The sequence below is a fragment of the Gossypium hirsutum genome, chromosome A07 (assembly GCF_007990345.1).
Source record: "Gossypium hirsutum isolate 1008001.06 chromosome A07, Gossypium_hirsutum_v2.1, whole genome shotgun sequence".
In the NCBI taxonomy this organism is placed as follows: domain Eukaryota; kingdom Viridiplantae; phylum Streptophyta; class Magnoliopsida; order Malvales; family Malvaceae; genus Gossypium; species Gossypium hirsutum.
The window spans coordinates 44,518,639-44,528,096 of record NC_053430.1 but is presented as its reverse complement, the minus strand read 5'-3'; the positions used below and the strand labels follow the sequence as shown (position 1 = coordinate 44,528,096).

General features: G+C 35.9%; 1 non-coding gene across 1 annotated transcript; it reads right to left on the bottom strand.

Annotated features, from left to right (window-relative positions):
- Positions 1–266: 266 nt before the first annotated feature.
- LOC121204101 (small nucleolar RNA R71) lies at positions 267–373 on the bottom strand. Its single transcript, XR_005899029.1, has one exon. It is a non-coding gene; the product is annotated as a small nucleolar RNA R71 (small nucleolar RNA).
- Between the last annotated feature and the right edge of the window lie 9,085 nt (positions 374–9,458).

The window sequence follows — 9,458 nt, the reverse complement described above, 5'->3', positions numbered from 1 at the left end:
TGATGTTTCAAATGCTACAAATGGTGGGCCAATTTAGTGTGCCCATGGAAGATCCACATCTCCACCTTCGATTATTTATGGAGGTGAATGACTCATTCAAGATAGCTGGTGTGACTGAAGACACACCGAGGTTGAAGTTGTTTCTGTACTTGTTGTGAGATCGAGCACGAGCATGGCTCAATTCATTACCGCCAAGTTCTATATCTACATGGCAAGAATTAGCAGAGAGGTTTTTGGTTAAGTATTTCCTGCTTAGTAAAAATGCTAAGTTACGGAATGAGATCACAAGTTTCCAACAATTGGATGACGAGTCTATGTATGAGGCTTAGGAGCGATTCAAGGAGTTACTTCGTAAGTGTCCTCATCATGGGATTCCTCATTGTATCTAGTTGGAGACATTCTATAATGGTCTCAATGCACATACAAGATTAATGGTAGATGCTTATGTGAATGGTGCAATTTTGTCTGAGTCTTATAATAAGGCTTATGAGATTATTGAGAATATCACGAGCAACAACTATCAATGGCCAACAAATCGAATAGCTTCAGGGAGACGTGTAGCCGGAGTTCATAAAGTTCATGCTCTCACTTTGTTATTAGCTCAGTTTCGTCTATTTCTTATATGTTAAAGCAGTTTTTCGCGAATAGTGCTAATAATTTTACAGCTCAGCCACCGAGTCCATTCGAAGTAGTTTCCTGTGTGTACTGTGTGGAAGGTCTTTCTTTTGAGAATTTTCCATTGAATCCCGAGTCAGTATACTATGTGGGGAACAACATCAAAATAGGAGTGGACAAGGACCCCAGTTCAACTTCTATAATGCTTCATGGCGAAATCACATCAAATTTTCTTGGAGCAACCAAGGAAATTGACCAAACAACAACTTTATGCAGCATAGACCCAACCAATCTCAAGGGTTTAATCAGCAAGCTCCAAAACCACCTCAAGCTAAATCATCAAATAGTTTGGAGAACTTGTTGAAAGCATACATGGTGAAGAATGACGCTTTGATCCAGAGTCAAGCAGCAACACTGAAAAATTTGGAAAACCAAATAGGTTAGTTAGCTACGAAGCTTTGTAATAGACCACAAGGAACCTTACCAAGCGATACTAAGAATCCAAGAAATTTGGGTAAAGAACATATCAAGGTAGTGGCATTGCGAAGTGGTAAAATTTTGGAACCTCGATTGATTGATGTTGAGGAGGAGCCTATTGAAAAGGGGGAAAGTCAACTAGCTGTTGAAATCCCTACACCAAAAGAGTCAGAATCTATAAAGGCTGACAAGGTAAATCCTAACTTAGTGAATTCAGATACTTTAACATCTTCTTTGGATGCAGATTTACCTACTCAGAAGAGTTGTCTGGTTCAACCGAAAGTTCCATCACCTCTATATCCACAAAGATTGCAGCAACACAAGTAAAAACAGGAGGCGCAATTCAAGAAGTTTTTGGATATTCTAAAGCAATTACACATCAATATTCCATTGGTGGAGGCTTTAGAACAAATGTCGAATTATGTGAATTTTATGAAGGATGTACTATCCAAGAAGAAACGACTGAGTGAGTATGAGGCTGTCGCTCTGACAAAGGAGTCCAGTACGTTCCTATAGAACAAGTTGCCACCTAAGTTTAAGGATCCAGGAAGCTTTACGATACCCTGTAACATTGGTGAATCTTATTGTGGTAAAGCTTTGTGTGACTTAGGAGCAAGTATCAACTTGATGTCTAAGTCTATTTTCAAGATGCTAGGGATAGGAGAAGTAAGACATACAATTGTGATGCTCTAACTAGCGGATCTATCTTTAGCATACCCCGAAAGAAAGATCGAGGATGCTTTGGTAAGAGTCGATAAATTTTTTTTTCCTGCTGATTTCATTATTCTAGATTTTGAAGCAGATAAGGAAGTGCCAATTATCCTTGGGAGACCTTTCCTAGCCACGGGAAGAACATTAATTGATGTGCAGAAAGGTGAACTCACCATGCGAGTTCAAGACGATCAACTAACTTTTAACATTCTTAAAGCGATGAAATTTCCCGATTTGACAAAAGAGTGCTCAGTTATGGAAGAAATAGAAACCTTGATTTCTATGGAAAGCCATCATGAAGAAGATCCATTGGAGAAAGCCTTAGGGTTTGACCCTTTGGAGGATGAAGAAAGTGAAGAAAACATGGCTATGATGGAACAAACCGATGAATTTTATTCAATCCACAGGGTTTGAACCGTTGAGTTGGAAGTTAGAGAATTTGTGCAACCCAAATTATCAATCGAAGAACCACCTACACTCGAACTAAAGGTACTTCCTTCCCATTTGAAATACATTTATTTAGGTAATTGTCCTACTTTGCCTGTGATTATTTCAGTTGAACTGACAAAAGATCAATAGGAGCAATTAATTTCTATTCTAAAGAAATTTAAGAAAGCAATTGGTTGGACTATAGCTGATATTCAAGGTATAAGCCCTTCATTTTGCATGCACAAAATTATTCTAGAGGAAGGTGAAAAAGCTTGAATTGATGGGCAAAGGAGGGTTAATCCTATTATAAAGGAAGTTGTGAGAAAGGAAGTGATCAAATGGCTTGATGCAGGAATCATCTATCCTATTTCAGATAGTTCGTGGGTAAGTCCGGTACAGTGTGTACCGAAGAAAGGTGGAATTACGATTATTGAGAATGAGCGTAACGAATTGATCCCAACAAGAACTATCACTGGTTGGAGAATTTGTGTTGACTACAGAAAGTTGAATAAAGCCACTCAGAAGGACCATTTTTCGTTGTCTTTTATGAATCAGATGTTAGACCGACTGACAGGTAATGAATTCTATTGTTTTTTAGATGGTTATTTGGGATATAACCAAATAGTTTTTGCTCTGGAAGACCAACATAAAACAACCTTTACTTGTCCATATGGTATGTTTGTTTTTAGGTGAATGCCTTTTGGTTTATGCAATGCACCTGCAACATTCCAGCGATGCATGAGGGCAATATTCACTGATATGGTTGAAAATTTTGTTGAGGTTTTTATGGATGATTTTTCTATTTTTGGTAACACTTATGATATTTGTTTGAGTAATTTAGCTAAGGTACTGAAAAGATGCGAAGAGACGAATCTAGTCCTTAACTGGGAGAAATGCCATTTTATGGTTAAGGAAGGGATTGTCTTAGGGAATAGAATTTCAAAGAAAGGAATTGAAGTCGGCAAAACAAAGGTGGACGTAATTGAAAGATTACTGGCCCCAATGAATGTGAAAGGAGTTAGAAGTTTCTTAGGCCATGTCAGTTTTTACCGAAGGTTTATCAAAGATTTTTCAAAAATTTCTAAACCACTGTGTTCGTTGTTAGAGAAAGATATAGTGTTCGATTTTAACAAAGCATGTCTAAAAGCTTTAGAAGAGTTGAAAAATGTTTAATCTCAGCCCCAATAATCATTACACCCGATTGGAGCACACATTTTGAGTTGATGTGCGATGCAAGTGATTATGCTGTTGGAGCCGTGATGGGATAAAGAAGAAATAAAGTATTCCACCCCATTTACTATGCAAGTAGAACCTTGACGGGAGCCCAACTCAATTATACGGTAACTAAAAAGGAACTATTTGCTATAGTTTTTACTTTTGAAAAATTCTGCTCATATCTTATAGGTACCAAAGTTACAGTATTTATTGACCATGCAACCATTAAATACTTTCTCATGAAGAAAGATGCGAATCCGAGGCTAATTCGTTGGATACTTTTACTCCAAGAATTTGACCTTGAGATCCAAGACAGAAAAGGTGATGAAAATCAAGTAGCTGATCATCTGTCGAGGTTGGAGCTAGATGAGGTAACTCGATCTGTGACAGCCCTAATTTGGCCCTAGTCAAAAAGTGATTTCGGGATCACAAAACCGAGTCACAGAAATAATTAGATGTTATATTTTGTGTTTAATATATGTGAAAGTGCATGCGTGAAAATTTCATGCTTTGATTTTGTCAATTGTATGTGAAAGTTATTAGAAAGGACTTATGTGTTAAACTTTGGAAATGTGATAAGTTAAATTGTAGTGGGCAAATAATGCATGTGACAGCCCAAAATTGACCCTAGTCGGGAAGTGGTTTCGGGACCGCTAAATCGAGTCACCGAAATGTTTGAATGTGATATTTATTGTCTAGAATATGTAATTATGAATGTGTGAAAATTTCAAGCTTCGATTTAGTCGATTGCATGTGAATTCAGTTAGTAGGACTTGTGTGACACTTTTGAAATGTGATAGGCTAATCTATAAGGATCTAATAGTGCATGTAACAAAAAAGGGAGGACTTGCATGTCAAATTTCCCCCCTAATTAGTAGTGGCCGGCCATGCTATGAGTGGAAACATGTCACAAACATGTTATGTTAGTGAGGTATGTTAGGAAAAATAAAATAAGGAGTATGGGTAATAAAGAAATGGAGAAAAAGAAAGAATGTGTGTGAGTGTTCTCCCCCCCCATTGCCGTGAGTTGAAGTAAAGAAAAAAAAATTTGTTCATCCTTTTTCGTTTCTTTTGGCCGAAAATTCTAAGGAAGAAGGAAGGAGTTCTTGCTTCATGTTTGGTTTGGAAGAGGATTAGGAGGAGGTTTGGCCATACTTGTATCTAGATTAAGGTATGTTTGAGGTTGTGCCATGAGATTCATGCATGTTTTTAGTTGCTAGCTTGAGTTCTAATTAGCCATGGTTCAAATCTTTGCTATGTCATGGGGATGATATTCGGCCAAGGTGGATTTTGTGTTAATGTCATTGCATGCTAAATGTGAAGCTTGTTAATGATACATGTGATGGTGGATTGATTAACTCTTGGATTTTCTTTTTAGCATTTTGAGTGAGACATTAAGTTCTTTGTTTAACCATGACCAAAATTGAAATGGTAAGGTGTTGTGATGTATTCGGCCATGGTATATCCATAAGTATGATTTATGCTTATTGCATGGTAGGTAAGATTTGTGTTTTTGGATTTATGTTTATGTTTGGTTATAATCAACCTTGTGATTCGGCTCTTACACACATATATATATGTTTGCACATGGTGTATTGGCATGACATATATAATATCTCAAGGTATATATTTTCATATGATGGTGTTTCGGTTATGGAGTAAATGATGGATGCGTATTGAGTTATAATATGTAATGCATTAGTTAGTAAAATGTATGCCATTTGTGTGTGGTATTAAGTATATAATTGGCCTCAACATAAACATGCATATTCGGCCACATGAATGAGTACATAGGTTGATGTGTTTGTTCCGCCATAGGTAAGCATATTGAAGGATTTATCTTGACTTAGAAAATTCGGCTAAGGAGAATACTAACTAATGTGTTGAGTTTGATTCATGATTCCGTACATATGTGACTTTGATGTCTAATGAATTATATATGGGCTAAGTACCTTGAGTTCCTCTTTTCGATGCTCAAATGATTAAATCAATTTATTTGTTAAATTAAGCTCAAGAGCAAAGGGGAACTAAATCTGATAAAGGGAAGGAAAAAGTGGTCGAATAGCCATCGAAATCGTTCGACAACATCCGAGGTAAGTTCTTGAGTAATAGAGCTTAAATTATGATTTGATTAGATCATGTTTTAAGCAAATCAAAATCATGCTCTTTGTGTGTGGCTATTGAGCCGAAATTGCAAGGGTGGTAAGTGTCTTGTGTTGAGTTTTGCTAATGAAAATGAAATACGAATGTGTCATGATTTATTGTTAAATGTGCATGGTTATTCGAATGATGTTCGGGCTAAGTCCCAAAGGCTTTGTGCTAAGTGACCATATCAGGACTAAGATCCGAAGGCATTTGTGCGAGTTACTAATTTCGGGCTAAGCCCGAAGGCATTGGTGCGAGTTACTAAATCCGGGTTAAGTCCCGAAGGCATTTGTGCGAGTTACTATAACCGGGCTATGTCCCGAAGGCATTTGAACAAGTAGCTATATCCGGTTAAATTTTGAAGGTACGTGATTCGGGAATGAACGATCTTGCTGTAAAAATTTCAGTTAATACGCTTGTAACATCCCCACATTGAGGTATGTTTCGTGTGTGCTTTGAATTAGTTGAGCCCTTACAATTAAGTATTCGCTCAGTTGATAAATGAGCTACCGGCCTTTGGCTAAGTTGATCTTTGTGTATGAATATAAGGGTTGGTAATGTGAAGTAAGTATGATATTGAAAATTTGTGCATATGAAATTATCTGTTTAGCTACATGAATGCTATACTTTGGTTGTGTCTAAATTCCTTGCTCAAAAATTACTAAGCATTGAATGCTTACTCCGTTTCTTTGATTCTCTGTTTTATAGATTTTGGTTCTTCAGCTATCGGACTCGGGATTTTGAAGTCGAAGTCGACCACACTATCAAAGCTCCTTTTGGTATACTTTTGGTTGAACTTTGAAATGGCATGTATAGGACTACCCTTTTTGTTGTGGGTCATGGACCCTTTGGATTTGTATAATTTTGGATAGCCATGCGAAAATGGCTTATATATGTTTGAGCATAATGTTATAATCATTTGGTATGGATATGGTTATTGAGAGGTGTGGATATGCTTAACAAGGATTGGCCATGGGAATGGTTAATCACTATCATAATTTGTGCTATTTATGCTAAAAGGGCTAGTTGAATCATGGAAACTATGAAATAGGTCTTAAAGGCAGATGCTGACAGCAGCAGTGATGTAGATTTGGAAAATCACTAAAAATAGTAGGAATGGAATAAAATAGTGAATAAATTATGTAAACGAACCTTGATGAATCTATTTTCATAGGAAAGTAATGAAACGATCATATGAATAGTATGTTATGAGATATTCAGGTTTTCGTGAGACAGGGCCAGAACGGTTTCTGGATTCCCTGTTCCGACTTTGGAAATTCATTATAAATTAACCAGAGATAATTAGAAGTCATGCCATATATGCATAGATTCCTTTTTGAGTCTAGTTTCTATAAAAACAAACAGCATCAGTATTGAAGCCCTGTCCAGGGAGATATCCAAATCGTAATGAATGAAGGTCAGTGTAGTCGCACCCTGTAACAGGGGAGAATTTAACTAATAAACTGTACTAATTTGCACAACAAAAAATTCTAGAAAAAAATATGTAGATGGACATATGAGTATAGTTTCAGGGAAAAATTACGAAACTGATTTTCCAGTTTTAGAACTCAAGATATGATTTTTAAGGTGACAGTGACACAGTTAGCCAATTGCCTAGAAATTTTTAAAATGGACTGTAAAAGTAAATGAATTAAGTCGGTTAGCACCTCGTGTTCGACTCCGGCAACAGTCTCGGGTACGGGGTGTTACAATGCATGGTGGAAAAAAATGTGGACTTGCATGTCAAATTCCCCACTTTAGAGGAAGTGGCTGGCCATGATGGTATGAGATACAAAATATATGCATTTTGTATTAATATTATAATGACTACATGGTTTTATAATAGGAAATAAGTATTAAAAAAAGAAGAAGAAGAAAAGGGTGAAAAGAACATAGCCGAGAGTTAGAAAAAAAAAAAGGGGGAGGAGAGAATTTTTCAGCTGGAATTTCTTTGTTCATTGGAAGGGTGAGGTGAGGGGATAGCTTAATGCATGTTTGCTTTAGGGGCTGATTTCCTCAAGAAACTTGCTAAGGGAAAGGGGGAATGTAGTAGGAAGAAAGGGAAGGAGCTTGCACAAGGCTAGGCTCAGAATGGGATTTGACTGGTACGTTGCTATTCTTTTTGCTGGTAACTGAAATGAAATAAAATTTGATGATTTTGGATTATTAAGTAAGTTGTTATAGCATGCAACCCCCATGCATGATTCTCGGTTTTTGGCTTGAGTTTGTGAGATGAATAGTTGGGTTGTTGATGACCAAAATCATGTGTTTTGTGGTGAGCAAATATGAATTTTTGTTGCTTCCTTAATGTCCAAAATTTTGGGTTTTTATATTGTTCAAACAAGAATTATAGCTGCTGATTTATTGTTCCAATGTAAGCAAATTTATGCTGTTCAAATATGAATTTCTATTGTTGTTTTATGACCTAAATTGATTATTTCCATGCTGTTGCCGTAAGGTACTTAAACCTTTACACTTTCGGTTTTATCTTTAAATTTACTAGCAAACATGATAAATTTTTGCATGAAGGAAATGGTTGTTGTTTCATGTTCTTTTGATGAAAAATGGAAGATAGGTGAATTTATAGGTATGTGATGATTGATTTGTGATATGCATGTTTAAATAACATGCATGCAAGGTATGTGTGAAAGAGTGATTTGGAAGTAAATCTGCTTGGGACAGCAGCAGTAACGTGATTTTGGAAAATCACCATAAATTGTGGGAGATGAGTTAGAAGCATAAAAAATTATGTAATTAAAGCTTAATGAGTCTAGTTTCTTATAAAAAACTGTGTAAGCAAAAGAATTGTTGATAATGAGATATTTGAAGTAATGTAGGACAGGGTCAGAATGACTTCTAGATCCTCTGTTATGTCTTTATAAAATCATTATAAATTGTACGAAAATGGTCATAAGATGAAATTTATATGCTTAGACTCCTTAATGAATCTAGTCTCAAATGAAATAAACGAGAACATATTTTGAATTCTGTACAATAAGAAATTTGATTCGTAGTGAGGAGTGGTCAGATTAGTCAAACAATGAAACAGGGGAAATTTTAAGAAAAATATGGTATTGATTGGATGGGAGATATATGAGTCTATTTTTAGGGAAAATTAACGGAACTTGATTTTGAGTTTCGTAGCTCCAGTTATAAATGATTTAGTGATTGTTGCTCAGGAAGACAGCTTGCAGTGAAATTTTGATTATGTGGTAAACATTGACAAAAAATTGTTAATGAGTTGCTTATTGATTTCTTATAAGCTTACTATGATTAGTAGGTGTGAAAGTCGAATATATTATATATATTATATTTTGAAAGTGATGCTCGAATAGTCGAATAATGACTAGTTTAAAATCTTTGAATTGAAGCTCAAGAGCATAGAGGGCCAAAATTCGGATAAGGGAAAAGAGAAAGTAATCGAATAGCCGTTGTAATCGTTCGACAACATTCAAGGTAAGTTCTTAAGTGTTTAAGCTTGATTCCTTTTTATATGCCTAAGAGTTAAATTAATATGGTAAAGGGAATGTAAATTTTATTTAGTTAATGTGCCGAATATGTAATGATTATGCCTAAGTTGAATTAGATTTGGAAATTTGATGCACTAAATGAGTGTTACAACGAATAAACTATGCCGTATATGTGCTGGTGGAGATATCACGATTTGTGATTATTGAATATCTAAAGGAAACCATGATGTGTATAAAATTATTATATTTAGTCTATTGTGGTAGCCGAAGGTGGCTTAGTACTAAAGTGATTAAATGTGAACTTCGATGAGGTAAACTATTCAAAGTATGGTGCTATAAGTCTATGGGCTAATACGATATGTGGATTCGTTCTGTATAGTAAATTATTCAGGTACG